At 44.7% G+C, this 27,263-nt stretch overlaps 1 protein-coding gene across 15 annotated transcripts in view; it reads left to right on the forward strand.

The window, feature by feature from the left end:
• ATXN1 (ataxin 1) overlaps positions 1-27,263 on the forward strand; it is a 200,016-nt gene that overhangs the window by 58,065 nt on the left and 114,688 nt on the right. For 12 of the 15 annotated variants that reach the window (XM_072033323.1, XM_038174993.2, XM_027451266.3 and 9 more), the window contains one exon: positions 7,417-7,543. The exons of 1 other annotated variant lie outside the window; for it this stretch is intronic. The gene's annotated coding sequence lies outside the window, so the exon portion shown is untranslated. Of the gene's footprint in view, positions 1-515; positions 535-7,416; positions 7,544-20,025; positions 20,166-27,263 lie in introns of those variants that run through there. 2 more of the 15 variants (XM_027451267.3, XM_027451276.3) reach the window with 2 other exon arrangements.

Raw genomic sequence — 27,263 nt, forward strand, 5'->3', positions numbered from 1 at the left:
TAGAGGTCCAAAACCTCCTGAGGTGGCTCGGGGAAATGCCAGGTGAGGGGTTAGGCACAAAGCTGCACTCTTACAAATCAGCCCCGCTAGAAAGCACGCGTCTCACTCCTGGAAGCTGTCTGTGAGGGAGGCAAACACAGACTGACGATGCTTTTAAGTGAGGGGACACACAGCACGTTGGCCGTCGTGACAGGGCCCGGCTTCCCCTGCTGTCCTTGCCCTGTTCATTCATGAAAGCGGACAGTGGCGGTGCAGTGAGGCTGCGGATTTTACACATAACTTCCTCCTGGTTTCGGCTGAGCTCAGAGCTGTCTCGTGCACCGAGGGTCAGTGGGAGGCACGTGAAGGAAGAGAGAGAAGCTTTCAAGAAGTATTCGGGTACAAGGAGGGCGTTTCACTTGGCCTCGGCCAGGTCAGTGTCATGCCTTGTCTGGAATTGGCTGTCAGGTGCAGGAAGGTTTGACAAGAGCAGAGGGAGCGGCCACCTTCAGTTTGTTTTCTGCCCCGGGAATGCAAGGAGCTTTCCACCACCAGGTAATTCTTAGCCACTTCCAGTGTACAGCTTGTATATTACACTTTTGTTACTGCTAGGGGAAAAAGCTTGTGAGGAGAAGATGCCTTTTTTACTCCTTGATAATGCTTTCGACAGCTGTGGTGGATTGTGTGTATGTGTGGCTTCAGGGTGGCGGCCTGCAAACCTCCAGGGGTGGAAAAGGTAACTGAGAAAGTTAGACATCGTGTCACAGGATCCTTAGCTTCCCTGCACTGAAAAAAGGTGGGATGACCGTCTTACTACTTAAATCAGTTATGAGGAATTTCAAGATTTTGGGGGTCTTTTTAGTCACATTTGGAAAGAGCACATAAGATTCACCATGAGACAAATATCAGAGGATATTTGGCTTAAGGTGGGATGTCAACACAGTCACCTTAAAAAAGCATTACTGCCTGAAATTGTCTGCTGGCTGTTTTTACAACTAGTGCCTAAAGTTTACCATTTTCATGGAGTTTAGTGGGAGAAAGGTAGTATTTTTTTCTTTCATATCCATTTTATTTTACTTTTTTCTTTCTATAATGATTCTCTACAGTATAGGTGCAAGAAGATGAGAAAGTATTTTAAAGGTAAAGTAGGATTAATTTTATAACTACAGAAATTGTAAGCTATTGTAGCTCAAACTACTTTGTTCTCTTTTCTGTCTCCATTGTTCACTTTAAGATGCTATTGTTCCTGTCACTATTACACTGCTGTAATGTTAGATTAGAATATAATAAATATAATACTGTGTTCTTATTTTTCTGGTGGCATAACGATGCGTGACAGCAAAATACTTTTTTTTTTTTATTGTTATGATAATATTAGTAAGTGGCACGGACTAAGTGGGGAGGATTTGTCTGGTGGAGAACTCGATGCTGGGATCTTGAGGCTCACATCAGGCAAATTTCGGGGTTACTTTTACTTCTAAACAGTAAGGCTGCACTGACTGCATGCCTGTTTGTGGCGTTAGTTGTGCTCCAGGAGAACACGTTGCTTCTAGCTTAGTTCCTCCCAAGAGGGATTCAGTTCATTTGCTCCAGGACCACCCCACATTGCAAGCAAAAGCTAACACAGGAGGGATCATCCAGAGGCTCACTTCAGAAGCCATAGCCCTGAGCAGAGCAAAAGCAGGAACGTGGATGAACTCCTACAGAGAGCCTGTGGATAAAGGGATAGAAAGAAAGGTGTATTTCAGCAATCTGATCTCGTAGTTGTACCAGTTAGTAAAATGCATTTCATAATTTTTTCTTTCTTAATGTTCTTCCCTTTTTTTCGTAGTTATTACTGAAAGGGGAAGGTTGGTGTGAGTAGGCCTCAGAAAAGGAAGGTTGTTTTGAGAAGTTAGAAAGAAGAAATCTTCTACCGAAAGAGGGATCATATCTTCTTTTAGGAGCTTATACAATGGCGAGTGCACGTTAGATGCTTAACAAATAGTGACCCATCCCTGACAGAGCACTCACATTTGTGCTCGGCTTGCTGACGTTAGCACATGCCGCAGCAGACAGTGCTCACATCCTTAAATGAAAGGGGGTGCTCAGACCCTGCACTGAACTGAGGTTATCAGTCACTGCAGGACACGGGCTAGGCATCCGTAATGTAAAGGTGTGTAGGCTCTTTTCGGTGTGTGTCCCGAGGCAGGGAAGGAACATACGGTGTGGTGAGAGGTAGTGTCATATTATTGCTAGCATGACTTTGAAAAATATATGATGTTACCTCAGAGAGTAGGTGTGAGAGCCAGTCTGGCAGATGTGACAGTCCTGCTTTCTGGAGCTGACAGCTGGCAGCCCGAAGAGCTTGCTACCAAACCTGTAATTTATTGAAGTACTCGTATTGCGATTTGTGCTGAAGAAAAGGAAGTAGAAGTAGAGATGACAGAGGCAGTAGCACAGCGCTTTAAGGAAAGGAGAAAAAAAAAAAAAAGCCTGGGCAAGTAGGCTTATGTAAAAGCTTCATCTGTTTCAGCGTCTTGTCTCTCCTTGATTAAAAGAGTAGATTTGGCTGCAATAGCCATCCATGCTTTGTAGCCAACCAACTCACTTAACCCAGGCAGAGGACAACATTTGTTCTTCGCCTGGAAGAGTTTTTTTTTGCTGGCCAGGCTGCCAGTATAGTCTTGCTAATCTTAAAATGTGAGACCATTTGTTAACTACAGTGGTGCTGAGCTGGTTGTGGCTTAGTCAAATTTCTGTTCTAAAAAAAGCTTGTGGTCAAACCTCCAAAGTTTCCTGCAACAAAGGTCGCCACAGGTTTCTGCTGAAGCGTCCTGTTTTCTCTGTGGCACTGGAGATATGTAAATGTATACGGAATACGGGTTGTGTAATCTCCGTATGTACCAGCAAGTGAACACATCTCAAAATCCAGCCTCGTATAGCTAGAAGGTAGGCGAGCTGGTGTAAGTAAAGCAGAAATAGTAGGAAAAGTACCAGATTCATCTCTCCCAGAGAACGTATTTCTTCTTTGTTCTAGAGCTCTTGAATTCGAAGAGCTCAGAATGTATCTGGATGCTGCAAATACTTGTGTCATACTTCATTTTCTTAACATCTGTTTCAGAACTATACATGGCGTATAGCAGGAGGAGCACTACCTTCGGGGGCAGAGCACTGAAGTTTTACAAAAGATACTACTTTCCAGGCCAGGTCATCCTGCGAGGGTGTGAGCAGGTGGTGTTCAGGTGTTCCTGTCTTGGCACTTTTGGCTTTCAGAAGAAGTGAGACAAGGAGGTTTGCACCTTGGTGAGTGCAGGTGGTTGTACAGCAGGTCTGCTTGTGGCAGGATGAGCCTCGGATGCATTTCTCCCAAATGTTGGTGCTGTACTCAGATCCTGGGATAACGAGGTACTCACAAAGGTGCCCAGGAGAGCCTGAGGTCAGTGTGTGACCTGGAAAGAAAGACCTAACATCCTTCTGGGTAAGCAGGAGAGCATGGCTCTCTAACACCTTTTCTGCAGATGTGGAGACAAGAATCCTCCCATTGATGGGACAGGGAGTATGGCATGAGCCTGGTGCTGCTGTTTCCCCATCCTTCATAGCTTGTCCCAGTATTCAGCCTGCCCCAAATCCAAAAATGTGGCCAGGAGAATCACCTTCTCCTCCCCAGCCACAGGAAACATAAGCTGAGTCCTTCTCTGTACTTTGTCCTGGAGTTTAATTTCTTTCTTTTCTTGATTCTGTGTTTCCACTGCCTTGGTTTTTCATTGGTTTTGATCATAATCGAGTCATGCTAAAATAATTAATGTGCCAGTTGACGGGAATGGAAAATCAGCTCAGTCCATGCCGAGCTTTGAGAAAGGCACAAGTGCCAAGTGAGGGAAGGCTGGGGGGAGAGAGGGGTCCCACTGATGGCATTTTGCCAGGCTGCCAACTCTTGGGAGGTTTTCGTAACGTCTCCGTCTGCCAAAGCAAGGGGGATAGTCTGTCTCAGCTTGCATTAAAAAGCAAAATATTTCTGCTTTGCAGCTGCAGAACAGCACAGCACCTGTTGCATTCCTATGGCTCTGGAGGCAGAGAGAAATACCTTGAGATTTTGGTCTGGCCCCGGAGCTTATGAGGGAAGTACCACCACATTGGGGGGAGATACGTGCTGATTGATCACCAATTTCTGGGGTACTGTAGCAGCACAGCATGCTGTAGGTTTGATGAAACGCTGTGTTTAGGGAACTGAGGCCAAATTCAGCTTCTTTGCAGCCGGTAAGGTCAATGCCATGTGTGTGGGAGGAGGCAAGGGGAGCTGTACTCCAGAGTAAGTGTGAAGTCCATAATAAGGGTGCACTGCCTTGTTTATCACACTGAGAAGAATGAACAGAGCTGACAAAATACTCGTCTAATTTGCTTGAAGCTGCATCCATTTCTCCAGAAGGGGGAGAGTGGAGTAGTCGGATGCTGGGAGGAACGTGCCTGATGCAGGACTGTCCTTCCTCCCGGACTCGAGCTGAGGCAGGGTGCAGAAAAATCCAGGCATTTAGAAACGGGCTGTCAAATCTGGGCTGTCAAATCTGCTCGCATGTGTTTTTGCAAAGTCCATCACATCTGACTGTCGGGTGTGCGGCCGAATCGTTCCTTGTTAAGATTTTACTGCTGTTTTTAATAGCATTCAGTAAATGTGATCAAATGTCACAAATAAACAGGGGTGCAGGGTTTGAGCAGCCGGTCGCTGCAGGAAGAGCACACGTGCACATGGCAGGCCTGCCGCTGCCTTCCAAGCCTGAAATTTGGCTCACGGTGTCATGATGTGGCAAAAAAAAAAAAAAAAAAAAAGAGGGCAGGACGAGTTTAAAGTTTTTTTTTTTTTTTGCTACACTGAATTTGTAGCGTTTTATGCTTGGTTGTGTAAACTGCATGTAACCTTTTTTTTTTTTTGAAAACCAAAAAAAAATCCTTCCATCACATTTAAACCACTTTCCATTTGGCAAAACCCAGATTTGTTGCTCCTTTTTCTGTAAAGATCAGATGGGTAATGGGAGCTGCACAGCAAACTAATGTATGCTACTCAAGATAGTAAAATGCAGGGCTACAATAGGCCTTTTCTCAGCAGCTGTGAAGCTGTTGTGCGACTACAGTGAATCCATTCAGTCTCCCCCACGCTCGCCGGCAGCACCCAGGAGAAGGGAGTCGTACGAGCGGAATGAATGTCCAGCAAAACAGCTCCAGGGAGGGACAGGCTGCTGCCCGGCTCCTCGTTTTGGCTTACAGGGTTGTTTTCTGGGGACGTGACGTTTCAGTTTCAGATGAGTTAAGAGGTACCTGTAACTTTGTGTCACCACATTACCCGCTAATTCAGCAGGGCTCTCGTGTCTCCTGCAGCGACCTGCTGAGCTGGGGGAGTGCTGGTATCTTCAGCATGGAGAAAGGGGAAACTGAGGCACAGGAAAACGGGGGTTAAGCGATGATGTGCATTAGGAGCCAAGCTCTGGTACGTAAAAGGCGCTGGAGAAGCTCAAGTGTCATTTACAGCTATTTCAGCCCTTCAGGAAGCGTCACATATCACTTGCCCGTAGGTCATGCAGAAAGTCTGGAGGGGAGCTGGGAATCTGCCCCTCCACCAGCAGTATTTGTCTCTGTAACAGAACATTAAAAATGTGTGTACGTGAGAGGAGGAGAATTTTACACTGATTTCAATCTTAATATAGAGTCCCCAGCCACCCTGTGCTTGAATCAGGGAAAAAATGAGAGGCAGAAGCTGGTTGATTCAGTGGGGTGACACTCCGTAAAATAATCCTTCTAACACTTTTTCTTAAATTAAGAATCATTTCTAGGTGGCATGAGTCATGGACAGATTGTCCTCGTTTCACTTTGAACTTCCAGCCTTCGCTGGATTTGTGTCACAGCTTCAGAGGGCTCTGTCCTCTTCCTGCAGCCTTTACTCATCTCGAGTGAGAGGAGGCTCCTTGGAGAAAGCAGAAACACAACATAAGCGAGAAGAAACACAGTGGAGCAGGGCAGCAGGGTAACTTAAACAGGGTATTTTGGGGTTTGTTTGTCGTGTCAGCAGCTCTGGGGAATGGTGAAGTAGGTGCAGCCCTCGTGCAGGTATTGAGGGAAGTCCCCTTCGCCCCTTCTTTGTGCCGTGGTCTTGGTTCTGAGCCTGGGGTTGTTTGCTGGGGGGAGGGAGGGATGAGAAGCCACGAGGCAAGCTTTCCTTTCTGAATTTCTGACCACTTTGGGCAAAGTTGTATTTTCTGAGGTATGCACAACCGCAGAGGGCTGTGGATAATGGCTTCACTTCTTAATTAAAAGCAATGGAAAAAATTATTCAGAGCTGTCTGTCTGTCGTAGCGGACTGGGGAAAAAAAAAAAAAATTTGGCTTAAATTCACATAAGGTGAAACTCTGCTTTGTCACGTTGTGAAAGTTTGTTGGCTTCAGCAGGGATAGTCACAGGTGGAGCTGCAGGAATGGTTTGCTGAGCTAAAACTGGTGGGGAGGGAATAACTCGGCCGCCTGTGATCCTGAGGGGCCGTGCGAATGCAGGAGCGCGCTCTCCAAGGGAAAGTGAACTCTGCACTGGCTGGCAGTGTCTGCTGCTCGTAGCCGAGGGATTTTCCTGCTGACAGAGCCCGGCTGGGCTTCCAGCTGCTGGCCTGTGTCACTGCAGGTACTGGAGAAGGGCAGATCCGCGGGGCAGGGGGCAGAAGGCACGCTGGTGTGGCACAGCAGCACGCCCGTCACCTCCAGACCCCTTCAGACTTTTTTTGGCGATGGTGGAGAATGTCAAAATCGCCCGTGTGAGGGACCTGCCGGTTTCTCTTACTCATTTGCTTCGTCGCTCCTCCTCCTCCCTTCCTTCCTCCCTCTCTTCGGCCGGGCTGGGTCGCGTGGTGCAAGCTCTGCGCAGGTTCTCCAGCAAACAGATGCAGGGAGCTGGACGTCTACACAGCATTACTAGCAATAACGTGACTAGTAATAACCTTAATAATAATAAAACCGATGATCGCTCTCCCGTCTAACAGTTTGATACTTTACATAATGATTTTTTGTTTCCACGATTTGCATCTCTGGGCTTTCTTCCCTTTTCTCCTTCATTATTTTGTGGAGTCTGGTTATATACCACCAGATCATAAGATCATATGTTAAATGAGTGCTTTGCAGCGTGCTACCGTACAGGTTTTAAAAATAACATGATTTTGAGTGGTCTTAAATAGCTGGTTGTTTTGTTTTGGGTGTTTGGGTTTTGTTTTTTTGTGTGTTTTTCTTTTTTTTGTGTGTGTGTTTTTTTTTTTTTTTTAAGTACAGCCCACAGAAGAGTACTTCTGCTGTGGGGAGTTATCGCACTTGCTTTAGATAATGAAATATACATTGGAGAAAGGTCAGGGATTTCCCCTGAGCCACCCACCAATCACTTGAAATGACATTTTCATTCTGAGTGTTTCTTGGTTTGTTTTTGTTTAAGATCCTGGAGCCCGGGGAAGAGTTTTAAAGCAAAACATCAGATAAAAAGGCTGCAACATCTCACGTGAGAGAGGGGATAGAAGAAAAGAGACTTACAATAGCATCCTGAAACACTCATATGGTTTGAGGTGAGTGATTGGAGGGTCTTGTCATAAGTTACAGTTATTTTGTAATTAAGTTACTCATTATTTACCTCAGAGTGTCATGATATTTCTGTCTGTGGCAATAAAAACAGCCGAGAGAGTGAAGCAGAGAAGTTTAATGGCAAATCCAGAATCAGCAGTCAAAATATATAATGCCCTTATCTTTTTGAAAACGGGCCCCATGAGGTCCAATCCTGCAAGCAGGCGATTGTTCTAACATTTGTCAGGGCTGAACCCTGTTTAAATCAATGAGGCTATTCTCCCTGAAAGTTAGGCATGTGCCGAAGTATTTCCAAGTTTGGGATCTATATAACATGGAAACTCTGCAGAAGAAAGCTACCGAATAAAGTACAATGCACAGACAGAAAAATGCATATACAGCTATCTTACTGTTGGTGATAATGTCACGAGCAATCTGATTTTACAGCATTCTTAAGTGATACTTTTGCATTAAAGACATAGCTCTCATTTTCATGTTTAAGCACCTCGCTGGTGCTTACCAAACTTCTTAACAGAGCCTTTAAGTTCACCACCAGCTTGAATAATATGTCCACCCTAATTGCTTCATCAGTGTAACTTTGCACAAGCTGAGCTAAAAGTATAAAGAAAATAATGTCGCCTTTCATAACTAGAGTTGCAAATTGCACTTGGATGTTTGAGTAGCAGCAGAACTACGAGTTCCCTGACTGAGGCTGAATTGTGTTGTCTTGAGTTATTAACTATCTTTAGTAAGGACAATTAACTATGAATTGCGATGAAAAGCCCACCTTTTCCCTCTGGTCTTTGTTGTGTTTTTTTCTTCATTTCTCTCATTAGAAAAGAATGACTTCCGAGTATTTTCTTGATTTTGTTTTTGTTCAGTAAAGAGCAAATGTTGCAGTTGTAAAACCAGCCACTGAAATGTTGGCCTAAATGAAAACAGAAAAAGAAAAAGAAAAAAAAATTAAAATTCAAGTTATTTATTCCCTTCTGCCCCATGAGTGTGCTGAAGAAGACGAAATTGCTGTAAGAAACCCGCAGAGTGAAAAGAACCAACATAACATGGAAGAAGCAGAGGATATAGCTTCACCACTGTGCAGAATATCGAAACCCTTTGGCTTGTGGCATTTGCAGACGTTTGTTGCTTACCAGGTTGCAGAAGAGAGGAGAGCATAGCTGGCCCCTGGTGATTGCTCTGTATTTGCTTTGTAGGAATAGAGCTATTAAATTTCTTTTGAAATCAACAGGCTCTCTGCAGGGAGCTAAATATTTCCTTTCTGGTCAGTGGACTAGAGCCATTGCTTGGGAAATTGTACTAGTCCTGTAGGCATTTGTACTGATTTCTCCAAAAAGTTAGGAACTTTTGCAAATCAGTGTAGACAACCCCTTTTTATATGCAGTACTTGCATTAGGGACTGTGAACCCAAACAGAAACACAAGACTCTTTCAGTAGGAGTCTGAGGCAATTTTTGTAGTTGTGAAATGAGGTATTAATGCAAATATATTTGCAGCTGCTGCAGTATGACATTTAGGAGCTGCGGTTCTTACCCTCCACACCTTTCTTTTCCCCTCTCTCCTCCTGTCCCTGCAGCTCAGGTGGAAAAACACTTGCTGTGGAGCTCACCCTTTTTCAGGCACAGGATAGCCTGAGCCGTTGAGAGAGGGAGGGTGAACTACAGCAGACCGTGTGTGCTATCTCTGAGCCCACCCTGCTTTCTCTCAGTCCCCCTTTCCTAGTGTCAAGCATTCCTTCTTAGCTCTGCTGTGCGCAAGTCACCACACTTTTACTCCTGTCTTTTTCATTCATGTCAGCCCAGGATAACACGCGTGATTTGCCTTCTTGCTGCTCTCCGAGGAAGCTCACGTTGGAGTTCAGGGGAAGGTATCTTCACAGCATCTGCGTAGCCTTTATAATCATTTGATCAGCTCTCGGTTGCAGTCACCAAATTGTTGAGTCTTGTTTAGTTTTTGTTGTGTTTGGGAGTGGAGGAGCTTGTTGGCAGGGTATTAAAGAAAGGGAGGTTCTTTGGTGGCAAGAGATGCACTTCAAGATATATTAAATTGTACTGCTACTTCTGCCCTTTCTTGATGCTTGTTTTTAGCATTATTTCTTCACATGCCCCCATCTGTGTGCCCCGAGAAGGTCCTGTGATGCGTGCCAGGGAGTTATGTGGGTGCAGAGCAGGCGGAGGGGCCGACTTTCTCCTGCCTTGTACTTTTCACTGGGACCAAATATGGGGGACTGAGCCTGCCCAAATTAAACACATGCCTGTTTTGTTTTGCCTTTCTTTTCTCTTCTTTCAGCTGTCAGTGTGCCATGTTCAGATGGCTGTGATCAGTCGCAAATTGTCCCCCGTCCATGCTCCTCGGCTCTCCTAAACCATTAGTTTAGTGGAGCTCTTTAACAAAGATGGCACCGGTTCGATATATTTTTTTCCCTAGCTAATGGAAAAAGAGGTTGTTTGTTTGTTTGTTTGTGTTTTTCCCCTCAAGTCAGCTGCATTTGTTCCCAAAGCAACTTGTGTTAAGTGGAAATGAGGCTTTGATAATATGTGTGCTTGCTGGAGACTTGCTTAGATTTTTTTTCCCCTGTATATGGATCTTTTCAATGGGGTGCCTCTATTGTGCAGCAGAAAGAAAGTGCACGGGCTGCCAGGCACATAATGGAATTGTTCATTTGTTTATGTAAGTGTGTGTAAGCCTTTGTGAAGAGGAGGTGCTGGGGACAGAGAATGGAGACCTTCACTGCGGGGAGCTGTGAGTGTCGTGGCACAGCCCCGGGCCCCTGTTCAGCAGGACACGGCCACGTCTGTGAGGCTGCTGGTGCACGCGTTGTGTTCAGCACTGCTGAGCATCACCTGGGATTTTCGCTTCTCAGCCTGTCACACAAAAAGGGGTGAAGCCGACGCAGCCGTCGACTGTGCTGGCTCTAAACCACATAAGGCAAAATATTCAGAAGCTGTTGTACTCCCAACGCTTTCCTTTAAGCCATGTGCACGAATGGGTGATGTAAATATGAAACATGCCAATACTGGGCTTCCTCACTGTGAGGCTATTTATTATAAAGGATGCATGGTTTAAGTCAGTTTAGCATGGATTAGATAAGAGCTTGAACCAGGCCTTGGCTCCAGGCCCACCAGCAGCTTTGCAAAAGGCGGTGGTTCAGGCAGTTCCTAGTAGAGCCTGATTTTAGTCCGTACATAGGGAGTCACCACAAGTTTTAAGCTGAGGCTTTTAAACAAGTTCTTGACTTCTTTTTCCTCACCCACCGCGCTTCTCCAGCTGGCTGTGGAAGGGCCCCCACTGCCATCTCCAAATCGCTGGGGCCAGGACACAGCAGCACAGGGAGTGAAGAGAGGCCTCTGTGGTGATCGCTGTTACACAGCCACATGCTTTTTGTCCACAGCAGTTTTTCTGATTTAGGCCTTCCCTTCTGGAAGCACAGTTGGAGGTGTTGGAGGTGGGACCATGAAGTTTCCCAGGAACCAAGAAACTGTCGATCGGTCTGGTGCAGAGCAAACCAGGCCGCAGTGGCTGGGCTCCCCAGCCCTCACAGCCCTCTCTTGTGAGGGCTATTACCACACCTTAATTACAGATACCAAAAAAAAATGTAAAAGAAAAACCACATTGTAACAAAGAAATTCTTAAAGCCTAAACTTCTCTTTACTTTCTAGATCCAGGACTCTATTCTTATCCATCCCCTGCTCCTTTGCCCTTGGACATGACATTTTAGGACTTTCCAGTCTCTGGCTGCACAGTTACTGGAGAGATGTTTGGTTACGTGTTATTTTACACATCTGTTACATATGTCAGAGAGTTGAGTCCTGCACCCAGAGACTTTATGTGGATTTGCAGCACTCCCTGCGGGACTCTGAATCCATAAACCAATGAATGGCTTATGAGGATACAAAAATGTGGTCTTTCAACCTACTGCATATATTCCTGCTACAGTCATCTTCGTGTTTGGCAGAGAAAAGCTGGTATGTGAAAGACAAGAAGCACTGGTGAATTGGGAAGCATTATGGTATGGCAGTTAATTTGCTCCCTCCTAAGAGCTTCATCTTTCTGGTTGGCAGTAAGAAAATAGTTTTCATGGTGATTCAAGTGTCTCAGAGAGAGGCTGCCTAAACAGCTGATGTTGCATATTGCAAGCGTAGCTTTAGAGTTGCGGCACCGTGGGGAGATGCTGAGTACCTGTAGCAGCCCTGAGAGCTGAAGCAAAGCTGAGGCTTTGCAGTTTGGACCAGAGAATCTGTAACTGTTTGCAGCCTGTAGAGGAAACGTGTTAGAATTTGGGTATCTTTCAATTGAACAGTGTTTCCTCTGCTAACCTCACTGATCAGACTTCTGCATTTCTTCTCTGTTTGCTAGTTCTGCAAGTGCATAAAGCTTCGAGAAACTGTTTGGCTGCTTAGCCAGTTGTTTTTGGAGGCAAATTGCCTCCTGTTGTGGTGATGCCTAGCGGAGTGACTGCTTGCCATCTCAGGAGGGGAATCCTACGGGTCGTGGTGGCAGTACGTGTCATCCGATGCTCGGGACCCTCCTGCTAATCTCTTAAAAAAACATTGGTAGAGGGTTAGAGGCAGCCGGGTAAGACAGCACTGAGGAGCTGGAATGGGAGGATTTGCAAGACTGCAAAAACTGTTTTCCCCTGCCAGATGGCTCAGCAGCTGGAGCCCATGTGGGAGCGTCCTGCTGCCGAGCAGGGGTCTCTGTGCTCTGGTGCAGGGGAGCCGGGGACGTGAGGTGAAGATGTCCCACCCCACGGGCCGGGAGTCCTTCAGCAGCCAGCTGCCCTCTCCTCGCCGGCTCTGTTACGTGCCCACAGCATGGTTGCAGCGGGCAGGGTGCTGCAGCTGCTTTGTTTGAAATGATAATATTTTCTGCTGTTACTGGGGAATGCTGCAGTATTTTTTGTAATTACGGGCTGCAGGCCAGTAATGTACAATAACATTTTGCTCTTCCTGTCCGGTTGCTACTGTAGGCATTCATTCCAACTTGGGCTGCGTTTGCAGTACATGGTATTTTTTTCTAGCCTCTGCTCATTATCTATTGTGGATATTTTTGGATTATTCATTTCTACCCACGTCTGTCCATACAAATCTATCTCAGAAAGCACTTCAGAGAGTGACAGTCTCCATTGAACGAGCAATTGTTGTGGCTTTCACAGAATTACGTTCTTGTGAAAGTATGAGGCAAGAATGAGATGAAAATGAAGATGAATATTGCTTTGTACGTTTAAAAACGGTTATGGCTTTAAAAATGTTTGAGGCAGAGATGAGGCTAGCCTTCCTCTGACTGATCACAGGCACATTTAGCATTAAAGACCTGGTCTGCACCGAGCTGTAGGTGGCTGAAACCTCTGGGACGGCAGAATCTGTGAGACATCCACCATTGTTGGAGCCTGTAATGATTCTCCACAGCTTGGGTTTTAAGTATTTTTCTTATTTCCAGAGGAAAGTAATCGTAACTTGGAACACAGTTAGTGGCATTCATGCCAGCGATTGTTTATTAAGGTTGTCATGGTCTGGAGATGAAATTTTTGTGAAAGGGAAATTAAAGTCCTAGACATCAGAGTTCACAGCTAGCCAGCCTGCACGCAGCTTGTTTCTGGAAGGTAGAGGTTGAGTCCAAGAAGAGGAGAAGGAGGCAAAGCACGAAGGAGACAATTAATTTGTTTTCGGGTAAATTTGGAATAAAATAGCGTGTGTTATACAGAAAGGATTGTGCTATTTTTCATGTGTAATTTTAGTGTCCTTGTGCTGTGCTGACTCACCAAACTACTTCAGTTTCAGTCTGCATTTGGTTTAAATTACCTTAGAGGCCTGCATTTGCATGCTGCTCTGTAAAGCGCTCCTCGTCTGCAGTCCAGATCGCTTTTTTTCTTTCTTTCTTTTTTTTTTTTTTTTCTTCAGCATTTCAACTGACTTGCCTTTTTTCGTTCTCCAGGTCTCTGCTTTACTAGCATTTGCAGCCAATCGCTGTGTGCCTGCTTGGGCCCTGTGATAGGCGAGAAACATGTTGCAGTAACAGATAGAACAAGGAGTGAATCACTGCTTTCTGCCTTTCAATTAGATTACCTAAATCACTACGCAGGAGCATTCCTTTTTGGATGATATAGCAGCACGATTATCTCACTGCCTTGACGGAGCAGTGCTGGAAGTGAATATAATTCTTCTCCTATTACATCTTTAATGAGCTACAATTAAAAATAGTGTGTTGGCGTGCCAGTGTAGATGTGTTATTCGCAGAACTTTATTGAAGCCACTTCGGATGGTATATTTGGTCGACATCATGTTTTTCTGAAAACCTTAAGAATTAAACAGCAGAAAAATCTGTTTTGCTAGCTGAAAGCTAATTGGACAGTAAAATACGTCAACTAAAAAGCTACAAGGTCTGCACTGAGTCTTTCAGGGCAAATCTTGTACTCTATAGTAATTTTTTTAAAAAAAATCTCCCAATACAACAGGTTTCTACAGAGCTCCAGCTGGGTCCTAGGTCTCTTGACACCTGTGGCAGTAAGTCTGAGTCACAGATAGCACAAAGCTGTGAATCCTAATACTCTCAGTATTCAAAAGCACACCTACGTAGGAGTTTAATTTCGAGTGCTTCTTTTAGCTCTATTTTTTTTTCATCCCCGAAAACTAACAAAATTTAAGAGTCATTCTTAGAATTTTGCAGAGAAAATTTTCTCAGCACTTGTGGCTTTGTGAAGGATTGACATCACTTAGGGATTAGAAAATAGCACTGTCAATTTTAGCTTGACGGCATTCCATTCTGTGCTCCAAAAACCTGATGAATAACAATGGATGAGTCAAAGATTTCTTGGAATTTTCGCTTTTTTTTTTCCCTTGTGCAATTCCATTGCCATTTTTAGCATAGAGGGCAGTTCTCCAAAGAATGTCTGTGTGCTTGAACTGTGATTTCTTGAAAATTCAGAAGGAAATCGACCTGAGGGTCAGACAACAAAAAAAGGTTGTATGTTTCTATGTATTTTGGTAACGTTATGTGAGCTAGATTGAGGAATTCACGGGAAAAGGCAGGATGTGTTTGCTGGAAAGTTGTTGCATCCCTGCTTGAGCAGTGTGGCTATCTGCCTATCATGCTGCTTCATTATGTTGTGGTGAGATTTTGCTTAATTATTTTACATGTCTTGTCAGCTGTGGTCAGGGGAGTTGCCTGACAAAACAAATTATCTGTGGATTTGGGAGACTTTAATTCAATTTTTTGCTGCACTGCAAGTCCCCTGTATGATCTTGGACAAACTTCTTGAACTGTATGGTTCATGGTCACTAAGTGCTAAGAACTGAGAACTGTGTAGACGCTACTGGTTCAAGTTAGGCAATGTTGTCAGCTGATCATGGCAAAGTCATTGGGATTGGGGTGAATGAAATTATTAACTCTGCATATTTGTTTTTCAAACCGCAGAAGTGGCCTGTATCAGGAATAATCTGACATACCAGGATGAATGGGCGAAGTACGAAGCCTTCAGAAGAATTAAGTTTCTGAAAAGAAATCCAAGGGGAAAACAGGTTAAAATGATTGGAAAGGGAGGATCCATAGGTTTTTCTCCTTTACAATAGATAGCTTGTATTTTACTCAAAAATTGGCAAAAAAAAAAAAAAAAAAAGTGTCCCCTTAAGAGCTGCTGTGTCAAATTTGAAGAATGATTTGAATTCAGTCATTAAAGTGTGAAATGGAAGGATTTTAGTTCTGCTTTAAATTATGCATCTCAAATTAACCTTAGCTGCAGAGTCTCTGCTGCCGCCCCCGTAATGACACATTATTGGTACTAATGGCTTCTTTGTGACTCGAGATACAAACAGACGTTCTAGACAGAAACATTCAGGCTCCCAACTAAATAAGATGCAAGGCGTGCATTCCCACCTTGGTTTTCTAGTGCCAAAGCCCTGCTCTCCTGGTGGCTGGTGCTCACGGGCTGTTCTTCCCAGTTTCTAGGCTCTGCTCCTCGTCCTGGCAGTCGCGGGCAGCTGAGTAAAAACCTTCTTCTCAAGCTTGGAAAAGCAGGAGAGCCATAAATTTGCAATGAGCGTGGAGCCCAGCCAGAAACCAAGTGTTGTAGAGAAACAGGACAAAGCCTGGAATGTGGGCATGGGATGCGGAGGGAGCTTCTAGCAGATGATCATCCTGGGAGGAAAAGGACCCCAAATTGTGAGGGAAACGGGGGAGAGAAGCCAGGATTTAAGAAGGAAGTTGCTAAATAAGGGAGGGGTGAGATTAATAGAGAATACAAACAGCGGTGGTTTGTTAACCCTTTGTATGCCCTGCTGACATGACAAGGAACCATATTTTTGGAGCTCTGTTCATGTCAGTTTCTCTGAGGCTCACTGGCTTCATGTGAAGAACTCCACCTATACCTGGAATTTTACCCACAGGTTTTACAGCTTCCAGTGTGCTGCTGCTGCCTCTCCCACCAGGAATCATAGTTACTACCTGCACAGAGCTACTGGGTGGGCAACTGGAACAAGTGAGAGTGGCCGAGCCAGGGGAGCTGCATACAGAACACGTGCGGAGTTGTACGTGGTGATGAAAGAGCAGTGACTTGGCAAGACAGGCCCCAAACTTAAAGCCTAGCTTTAGACCATCCCAAGGATAATCATTAGTTGGTTATGGGCATGCCTGCCCTGGCTGCATGATGCTGTGTGACTTACCATGGGGTCAGCTCTCAGCAGAGTGCTGGGGAGTGGTCACGCAGTATTCTGGATCCAAGGTGGGGTTGCATTTAACTACATAAAATCAAATACAAGTAAGTATTCAAATGCCTCCTTTGCATTTCTCAAAGGAAACATGTTCCTGAACTGGGACCCATGATTTTTTTTTTTAAATGGGAATGCTAATATGTCACATTTCCTAACGCATGAGAGATATTTGTATGAATATTTGAAACACCGAATAGGATTGCCACAGTAATAAAACAGAAAGTGTTTTGTCATTTTTCTTTTCCGTGCGTTTCTGTTTATTGAGGAATTTATTGATTTCATCCATTAATTTAGAGTAGGTATCCTAAACATTATTGCAAATTATAAAGGCTCTGCTTTACGTTAATAAGCTCTTAAGAGTGCTGATGGAGTGAAAAGAAGTCAGAATTCAATAGCAAAGGCCTGAATAATACCTAGTATTTTGCATTGAATACGCTTGTAAAATATTAGTGCCTTTGTTTGTCCTAATTGCTAATTCAAAAAATACTCATTTGCTATTCATTATGAATGGCCTAGTAGCACATGCCTTTATTTTCCATCTTTTCCAATAACCTACCTCAGATTTTCCATTCTATTTGTAGTGACCTTAAGCAGGCTGGAGACAGTGGGAATATATTATGTGAGTGGGAGAGAAGAACTTCACTGTTAAAGAGATAGCAGCCCTTCTGAAACCATGAGTGAAAAAAACACCAAAGTTCTGAAATGGAGATCTTAACAGCACAACCAGATGTAACCCAAGTGATCTGAAGCAGAAACTGTATTACATTTCACACACATGCACACACAAAGAATCTTTTTCATATTTCTAAGCTCAAATTTCTTCTGACTTTTCTGATTTTCCTTATGGTTTACTTTTAATTCATTAATCTCTTTTCCCTTTTTTTTTTTCCTACCTTCAGAAGTAACGTGGTTTATGAATATGCTAGAATGCAAATATGAACACTATAAAATTGATAGGCCGCTGTTGTCATAATGCTTTTTAGGGCCATGTTTCTCTGTTTTCTAGCTATGATGAACAATTTGTCATGACACTTGAATTAGTGTCATGTGTTTTGTTTGGTGCTATTGTTCTAGCCGTGCTTGAAATATGTATTTTCTTTTGGATGCAATAGTATGATGACTGGGGATAAATGATATTTAATCTATTGAGTTATGCTATCTTCCAAGTGTTTGTGACATGTCACATCTGATGGCATATGTGACCTTCTTCTCCATCTCTGCTTGGCTGTGTAATCTGTGCTTAGTTGTCGCTTTTACACATTATTAACATCACAGGAGCTGTAACTGATGACGAAAAGGAACATAAAATACAATGTGTGCCCAGGATGCATTTACATTTCGTCTTTTATTGTTTGCTTTGGATGTGGTTTGGGCTGGATGGTGTGTTAATTTTTATTTATTTATTTATTTTAAGCTGTGTGTCTTTTCTTCTCCATTGAACAATGGGAGTGTAGCAGTGCTGTCAACCGAGGCCTCTCCGTTCATCCACATAATAGCAATAAAAGCCTCTTACGCAGTGTTTTTCTAATACTTTGCAAATAGGAGCTTATCCTTCGCAGTGTCAAGCAACTCTTCTGCATGTGTGCTGACCCCGAGCAGCGCTTTGTTCGCAGCAGGAGTCAGCCCCGTGTGTGCGTATCTGGTGCTGTTGGCAGCCTCCCTTGTGAGGTGGAGTTGTGTTTTTGGAGGCACCTTCCCCTGCCTGCCGGATACAGGCATTGCCAAATCTTTGCTGGTGAGAAAGAGTTATTCTGTCTATAGATGTGGCCGCTCACTGGTCTAGGTTTTAGCTCTGGTTCTAGGGAGAAGTTACCTCTCTGGGCTTGCTTCAAGGTGCCATCCCTCAAAGTGAGCTTTGGAAATTGTCTGCTGCACAGAGGGATGTAGAATAGCTGTCTCAATGTGAAAAGTGCTCTATGAAATTGTTCCACTTACTGTTGCTACGTGTAACACCTACAATGACTATAAGTGAAGGATATTGGAGGGAAAAATCATACTACTTCAGTTAGTTTACTCTGTGCATATTTGACAGCACTCTGCGTATAGTCAGTTACATAATTTCCTGGGATAGTCAGGTTTCTCTTTATTTGTGTGGCTCTTTCTCTCACCAATAAGGGAAAGAAAATATATTAAGGATCAGAAAATGTGGCTGTAAAGCCAGGAAAAATTGTCAGCAGCCTCAAGAAGAGACCTAAGTATGTGGAGCTGCTCTTGACTCATCTTCCAAAAGCAACTCAGTTCCCGAATAACAGCGCCCTTTCAGGCTTCATTTTGAGGTGCTATGGTTGTACTTGCCTAGCCAAAAAGGTTGTACAAACCTAGCCAAAAAGATGAGTAAATGCTCATCTGAGATAACAGTGTTTTACGAGGTGTTTTTTTGCCACATTATCCTGCTTAGGAGCTAGTGAGGGGCAGGATTTTCCCCTCCCGAGTGTCAGGACCCCTGGTGCGCTGGGGCTGAATGTGGGGCTTCTTTTCCTGGAGCGGGCAGTGCCGGTAAGCGGTGCGTGCGCTGTTGTGTTTTTGTCATCTGCCTTCCTCGGTTAACTGCGGCCCGGTGACTTTTTAACCCGCTGTCCGTAGGCCCTTGTTTTACAAGCTCATTAAGGTGGCCGGGATGGCAAAAGCAGCCGTCCTGCCCCCCTCCCGCCCCCTTGGGTGCTCGTTAGATCGCTTCCTTGTGCTGACATCAGCGTTGTGTAGTCGTGCTCCGAGCCAGGCCTGGGAAACCATCCAAGTTAAAAATAATCCCTCAAGAAAAAGAAGAAGAAGAAGAAAAAAAAAAAAACCAACATATCAGCAGGATCTGTTCCCGGATCCAGCTCATCGGTGTGTAGTGTCTGCCCGAGGAAGCGGGGCTCTCCTCAGAAAGCTGCCTCTCCTTCCTTGCGTCTGTCAGCCCGGCTGCACTGCTGGTGGTTCCCGAAGCTGCGAGGTGGCGGCAGCCAAATTCACCTGCAAGGCGCCGCTTTTGAAGGGGTGAAGATCCCTAGGGTTCAGTGAACGGGGAGACCCCCAGGCAGCCCCCCCCCCCAGGGGCAAAAAGCTGTCAGCAGGGGCTCGGCCGCTGTCCTTGGGCCTCCTGGTGAGGCGCGGGCCCGCTGCTCGGGGAGCCCCGCTCCGGCACGGAGGAGCTCGTATGAAGACACACATTGTGGTTTCCTGCTGTTTTGCTTTGTAACCAGTCCACTGGTAAATATAGCTTGCGTGTGGTTATAAATTCATTCCCTCATTACGGGCGGTTGTTGTGCAATAATTATGTAGAAATTACGGCCGAGGATTGTTGCGGACGATTTGTTTGTTTGTTTGTTTGTTTTATGTATTTGTTGATTTAGTGCTTGATGGACGAGTAGGCTTTGGTGTCTCTCCTGGCTACGAGCAGGGCCACAAGCAGGTGTCAGTCGGGATTTGGTGTGTGCACAGGCACCATCTCGCGGGCTGCTGACTTCGAGTGACTCCCTTCATCAGGCTGCCTGGGCTCTGCACAGCAAACCTGGCCCTGCCTTACTCAGGCACCTTCTTCTTCCTTCTCTTCCTCCTCGGGCAGCCGTGGTGTGCCCTCCTGCCAGTTCTGTACAGGGTCTCTGGCTCAGGCTCTGCTTGGATGTGGAATGAAAATAGGGGTGTGTTTTTTCTTTTTTCTTCCTTTTCCTTTATTTAAAATTCCAGTCAAGCAGATCCAGAACAACACTGCCTGTCCCTGCTGTGTTCTCATTTTCCTCCCATCCCTCCTTTAATTTTAAATTATCCCCTGCGCTGTGTTTGCAGGCCATATGTGTCCTTTGAACTCTGAAGAAGCTGTGCCAAAAGGAAGCCTTCCTCTTCTCCCCTCCTCCCATCATGGAGCCGCTCTTAGATAATTGCAATTAGCGTGCAATGTGGAGCAAACCCGGGAGTGAAGTTCGTGGGTGAGTGTGTGCAAATTTCCCGAGAACTTAGGAACGCGTGCACTTGGTCTTTGCCTTTTAAACCTGCTGAAATCCTTCAAGAGCTAGGCGGCCGCTGCTGCTCAGGGAGGTGTTTATAACCCGAATTCGCCTACCGCGCCCCTCGCAAGGCGCAGCAAAGGCTGGAGCCGCTGGCAGGAAGCCACAGCTCCGTCGGGGCCGCGGAGCGGAGGAAGGTGGAGCTGCCTTTCATTGTGTTACTGCGCTCAGCAGAAGTCAGGCAGGAGAATAAGTGGCTTTACAAGCGCGCTGCAGGCTTACGGGAGTGGGAAAGGTAACCTGGCGCTGCTGCACGACTTCGTTTGCAACCTGGGGAGAAGAGGGGTGCCTTGCTGTGCCAGCCTTCAGGTGCCAGCCATCAGTGCCAACTCAGCGGGAGCTCCTAAACGGGGTTCACTTTTGTATTGGTCTTGGGTTTTCGAAGGGGATGTCCCCCGTGGAGAAGCGTGGCAGGAAGCAGATGCCTTTTGGGTCCCCTAGAGAAGTGTCTTGTACGTTCCACCAGGTTTCTGACCTCATTTCTCAAAGGAGTTTTAAATGGGGAGAAACAAGAGTATTAATTAGTGCCTCATTAAGTACTTGTAGTCAAGTATGATAATTTTCTTGAAAGGATAATGTATTAGATGAATAAAAATACTCTCCATTTAAAAATGAATACAAAGTCATTTTAAACCACAAAGATTATTGTACATCCCTGAAAAATTAATGTGATTAAAGCAAAATATATTTAATAAATTGAAAAGACCCTCTTAGGCTGTTTAACTTGTTGGTCTCTAATTAGTTATTCTCAGATCTAGTACTTCAGGACTTAAACCATACCTGCAGGAACAGGAAATAATTGCCTGACCCCTGACTCCCCAGTTCATTTTTTGGCTTGTAATTACCTTTTTTTTTTTTTTTTGGTATTTTCTGTTGTCTTTCTTAAAGATTGGCCACAATGAAAGATGAGACTCTAAACAGGGTAGAGTGGTGATCACAAATAATACAGAGATTTCTTTGATGGTTTTGGTTAATGTGACCTACCTGTGTGCCGATACTAAGGTTAGGAACTGAAAATAAATATTTTCAAGGATGGTTTTCCTTCTGTCACCTTTGTCTGTGTTGTGGTGTAGGATGTGTCTGCAAAGATCACATAGGCTTCTTTCTGTGATTTCACATGACTTCAAGTTAAATGTGTTTTGTTTCGTTTTGTTTTTCCCACACATAGTTTGCCTCCAAGATGAGTTTTGGATTAGGTATTTCCTCTCCCCTAAACTCCTTCACGTTGCACTGCTTAATTAAAATCGCTCTATATCTTGTGGAAGGCAATGATGTAAATGGTTGGAGCTGGAGACCATGGTCGTGGATTCAGTTAATGTATGTACACATGTATTTAGGGAGGTCATAAGCTGTGTTAAGAAAGCTTGATGGAAAACGGAGCAGGTACTGACTTTACAGCAGCCTATTTTTAAAACTTTATGGTGTCATTAGGAATGAAGGCACCTCCTCACCGATCTCAGCACAAACAGTGCATGTGCTTGGCACGTGCCCTTCCGTGACTGCAGGGCAGGTATCTGCTGCCCGAGTTCCCCCAGACACTGGTTCCTTGCAGCTGGTCAGCAGCACAGATTTGGAGAGCAGCAGCCGATGGTTCTCAAGATTTACCATTTGGTTATGGTTTAGGTACCCAAGATGCATTTGAAAATGTTAAGATTGTCCAACAGACTGAAAAATACCTTCTGGTTCTTCAGGTGCTCTATCATGCTCTCCCAGGTGCTTTCTAGACTCTCAGGCTGTTTGCTCATGATGACCACCAGCTTTGCTTCATCAAGATGTGTCTTTAAGGATTCTCTGTGGTTAAGCGGAGAGCCTTCGCTCCTGATTATCCACCCTGCTAGTTTCCTTTCAGCCTTGCTTTTCTGTGCTTTGCAGCTCAGCCAGGCTTAGGCAATTGAGATGCTAGCTGCTGCCTTCTAGTCCTAGCAGCCTTGATTTCTGTTGTATCTCAAAATGCTTTTCTCTAACAGAGCCATCACGGACACAGTGCCCTGATCAGCCGCCTTGTTTGGGCACTGCATGCGTGAGATTTCCCTTGTCTTTGGGACGCTTGCAGAGCCTGCAATGGATGGCTAATTGTCTATTGAAGCTTTTGAGGCATCTGTCCTTTTGTTGAGAAGGTGCTGGCAGCCAGGGCTGTCTTGGTTCTGTATGAAAACAGCTATCTGAAGATAGCTCCAGAGTTCAAGGAACCTGTTGTCTGTGCTGAGCAGTGCTCTTGTGCGTTTATGTGAGCTCTGTTGTTACTGTACCAAGTGCCTCCCAAGATGAATGGTCTGTGCTGCCGTAATGTTCCAGTGTATGATTAATGGTCTTTTCTGGTCTTAAATGAGACCAAATCTATCCGTTGACTTACCTTGAAAATCCTCTTAGGGCAAATGATCTCATTTTCAAAACCGCCTCCTAAGGTTTACAACTCTAACGCAAGCACTCAGCTGGCTGCGGCCGTGCCTACACCCCAGCTGCTGTCGTGGCACCCCCAGATGTGGCCAGGTGAGCGTGCATGTGCAAAATGCAGCGTGCACAACTCCCGGCATGCCGGGGAGCTTCCCTTGCTCATTGTGTACGCTTTCTCCACCTCTAGCAGAGAGCACAGTCAGGTATTGTTGTTTGTATTTTAACTGGGACATTGCAGCTGTAAATCCATAAAAATCACAAGGGCATAACAAAAAGAAGATCAGACCTATGGCGCTGCTAACTCAACGTGTCCCCGAAATGCCAGCTGACATCGTCCCTTAGCACAAATACTTTATTTGCAAGGAGCTCTGTTTAAGCTAGCAAATTATTGTAGCAACGTGTGAGACTAAGCGTGCGGGAGAATAAAGAACAGTGCAGCATTTATGATGATAAAATAATTTCAGGTCATGTCTTTTTTTTTACTTTGTGTAGTTTTTCTTTTATCGCTGGCACTGAAATGGCTCTTGCAGTGCAAGTGAGAAAACCAGACTGAACCTCCTGTTTTTTTGTTGGGCTCCCAGCTGGAAACCCCTCCCTCGATTTTCCATTGATAAAGTGTCACAAAGGGAATCTGGAGCAGGGGAATGGGAGGAAGTAGAACAATACGAAGTCTTGGACTTAAATCACAAAACGAGTTAACTGATGTAGGTGCAGCGTTGAATGAGCTGCTGCTCCTTTCATGGCCAGGTTCATTTAGCTGTGGTCTTAGCATTCGTGGCCGTCCCGAAGTCATGTAACAAATCCGCTATTTATTGCCTTTTCACTGCAGAGGCTCTTTAAAAGAATATAGCAAAACATTTTCTTCTCTCCCCTTGTGTAGGCCGTTTCATCTGACCTTCAGGAATTCAGAGTCACAAGGGGGACCAAAAAAAACCTTGCATACGAGAATGCTTTTATTGTGAATTTCTAAAACGTGCCTTTCACTAATACAATAAAGGTGTGACATTTATAGAGCTCGACCGACGAAGGCAGCAGTAGGAAAGGCCCCCGTCTCACTCTGTTCATGTTAAGGGCAGTCGATTTCGATGAGAGGAGAGAGAAACAGGCTGTACCATCAGCAGGCCGTGGCATGCACTCCTGCCCATGATGCTTGAAAAACTCCCAGGAATATTTTGCAAGTATGGAGAAGTAACTTCTTGGTAAGGACTCGTTAAGTTACTGAGGGTACCTAGGTCTTCCTCAGAGTGTTTGGAGGGGGAGGTTTACTCATGCTGAATTCCCATTACGTGCTCAGTGTGTGTTTTTTCTGACTTTCTTAGCGTTGCATCACTAAAGCAGCAGCTTCCCTACCGCTGCTATGTTTGACATCCCCATCGTGGTGGAAGAGCCACGCACAAGAAAGACCACATACGATTATTTGAAATGGGGGATGATAAGATAGCAGGAGTCTGCTGAGTAGAGAGCAAGCTAAGCTGGCCTGCTGGTGTCTTATGGTGAGGGTGTAAGGAAAATCTGCAAAATAGATCAAAAAGAAAGACTGGAAGGAGTGTTTAGATCTTTGATCTCTTCATCTGATCCTATAAATCAGAGCTATTGTACTTCTTGCTGACTTTCTCATTAAATTTTTATTGGGCCAGCCTTCCTTTAAGGAAAAAAAAGGGAAGTGCAAGAGGCAAAATACTTTTGAGTTGAAAAAGAAAAACAGCTACTAAAAATAAATCACGGCGTACTCCCTAAATAACACTTTGCAGTGAAACAGACCAAGACATAGGAGGAGTCACTGGCAGCACGGAATGATAGAATTTGTCTGGCATTTTTTGGAGTCCCCAGGAGCTGTTTCTCTTGTCAGTACAGGGATATACATGTTGGTAAAGCACCTGCATTTCTGGGGTTTCTCATTGCCGCTGCTTGGCCCAACGTGGTATTTCTATGCAGAGAAGAGGGCTCCTCATGCTTTTAAATGTATTGATGAAAATACACGAGAGGCAAAACGTGTCCTTGCCCAAGATCCGCGCTCTGAGTGTGGGTAAACGTGACAACGCAGGCCATTTATTTTGGGAGCTGTTTGGGGTGATGTATAGTAACTGCCTGCAAATACCACCTACAGCAGGGGGAAACGGTGTAAAGCAATTCCGAGGAGATTGAATGAGATAAGTGGTAGGTGAACGATTAAAAATAAGGCTGCTATGCATTATCCTTAAAAGCCTCAGATCAGGGAAAGGTGTGCAGCAGTGGGCAGAGCATCCACTCACAGCGTTTTGCTCTAAGAAAAGGCTGCCAGACACCGAAGGAAATGGAGACAGGATTGTTTGTTAATGTTCTTGTTGTTAAAGAAGGATAAGGTCGCAGCGAAAAGAGATAACGCTTTGAAGGTGGTTGTTTTTTTTTTCCTGTTGCATAAAAAAAAAAATTAGACTTTTATCAGAAATTACGGCAATTTAGCTGAGCGGTGATGCCTTGGACAATTGTAACGCTAATAGGATGGAAGCCGTCTGAGCAGGAGCTACAATTATAGCTGCAGTTACTAAGAGAAATCCATGCTCTGTTATTTGAGTGCAGCATTAACCGGCTGCGTGGAAGGCAGCGCTGCCTTAAAGAGGCAGGGGAGGAAGCGTGTCCCCTCTGCTGGTTTCATCGTCCACCTGCCTTGTTTTTTTTGAGAAAGCTGGTTGGTGTGGTTCTCCTCAGAGGTCAAACCCAGTCCTTCACAAACCAGGTGATTGTTATGTTGGTAACAGGAGTTTCAAAAATAAAGAGACCAAGTTCACGTTGAGAGACACCTTTTTTTTTTAATGTATCTGTATGAGAGCAAAAGGGACCTGTTGAGTTGGTATTCTCTGTAGCCTGCTAAAATGCACAGGTCATGCATAAATCATTCAGAGGGTAATTTCCCTTACATTTGTCATCAGGTTTCTTAGTACTGTGAGCCATTATTTGCTTCCTTGCAGCGATGTGTCAACAAACACCACTTTTCTTTGTAGATGCAATTGCGTTTTATTCATTAAGGAGATTATAACACGCAAACAGAACCCTCTAAAGTACTGGCATTTAAACTGCTTATAAGGAATGTGCCTGTGCTTTAGATAGAGATCACTTCAGTCTTTTTTTTTTTTTTTTTTGTCGATTTTTGACTTGTTTCAGTCAAACTAGGGCTGAAGTTGTGTGAATCTTGACTTTCCACTCACTCCATGAACTCTGGCAGCTTATCGTGCGTGGCGGGCACCTCGGTCATTGCAGCTTCCAAACGCAAACAGGTGGTGTGCTCAGGGACGCCAGGGCATAAAAAGCTATTATTAAGACTGGTTCTGCACACTACATCTTCTAAATGAAAGGGGCAGGTGTATGGCTGGTGGAAATTGACATACGCCCATCACGTAAGGTTACGCCAACAAAGAGGGAATGAGAATCTGCCCTCATGGCGTGTAATTTTTAAGAAAATGACAGAAGCTGCCTGCATAGCTGTGTCTGTACATGTGTTTCTTTTATTCTCTTAGGCTCTCTCTACAATGTTCCCTACTCACCCTTTTTTTTTCCTCAGGTAGCCACACTTTTCCAGTATGTCTGACTGTCTCTCCTGTCCCAGGACATAGTTATATTATTTCCAATTACTTATTTTAGTTTGAAATTAACTTCTCCCAATGCTTCCAGTTAGAGCAGCAGGACAGGATACCTCCAATTTTCTCCCTTCCTGCCCTTCCACACCCGTCCTTCTGGATTCACACAGCCTGGGAAGCTGCTTGAGCTCCAGCTCAAGTTGTGACCTCATTCGCATGATGCAAAAAGCCCAGCAAAGTCCCATGGCCTTGTGAGTTGAAAAGTGTTACGTTTTTATAGTGCAGAGTGTGGGGGAGAAGTTCGGCGCAGGTTGTGCTGGGGTTTGCTGTGTTTCCCCTGTTCTCCGTGCGACTAGCTAGATGCTCTGCAGATCCTGCTGTGCAAACTCGCTGTGTGTTTCTCTCTGCTCTTCCCAGCGGGCAACATTGCACCAAACTGGATGAGCCATTCCCATTCAAAATGTCAAATTTGTGTTGCTTAATTTCCAGTGAGGATGTAATGTGATAGTAAAATTGTTCTGTAAAGGGTCATACGCTGTTTTACTGTCAGTTTGTGAGGCTCAGACAGAAGGAAATGATCAAAACCACTCGGTGCTCATTATTTATTAATTGAGTTCTGGCAGAGCTTTTCCACATTCTGGCTTTTTGTTTGTTTGTTTCTTTGTTTACAAACAAAAAAAGAAAAGCACAGTTCACAAAAAAACGAAAAGGGAAATTTGTTAACGAAGATTTCTGACGATTAAGAAACGGCATTTTGTGGGGTTTACGAAGAGGTGCCGTGCAGGACAGTGCGGGCAGCTTAGCATTGCAGTGTCACTCTCCCTGCGTGATGATCCTGAAAGGGAAGAAAGAATTCTTCAGAGAACAGCAGACCATGAATCTCAGATACAGTCCTGCTGTGTTACCAGAAAATATTTGTCCTGCTAAGTTCTGTGCTTGGGATATTTTAACTGCCTGTGCTTTGCTGCTCGTATGGATTTACTTTCTTTAAACAAAATCAGACAGAAAGCCCGAATCTTTCTTCGTGTCTCTGTGTCTCTTCTTTGTTCCTGTTGTATTCAGGTAAGGAACA

Source organism: Anas platyrhynchos, chromosome 2, assembly GCF_047663525.1.
Source record: "Anas platyrhynchos isolate ZD024472 breed Pekin duck chromosome 2, IASCAAS_PekinDuck_T2T, whole genome shotgun sequence".
NCBI classification, from domain to species: Eukaryota; Metazoa; Chordata; class Aves; order Anseriformes; family Anatidae; genus Anas; species Anas platyrhynchos.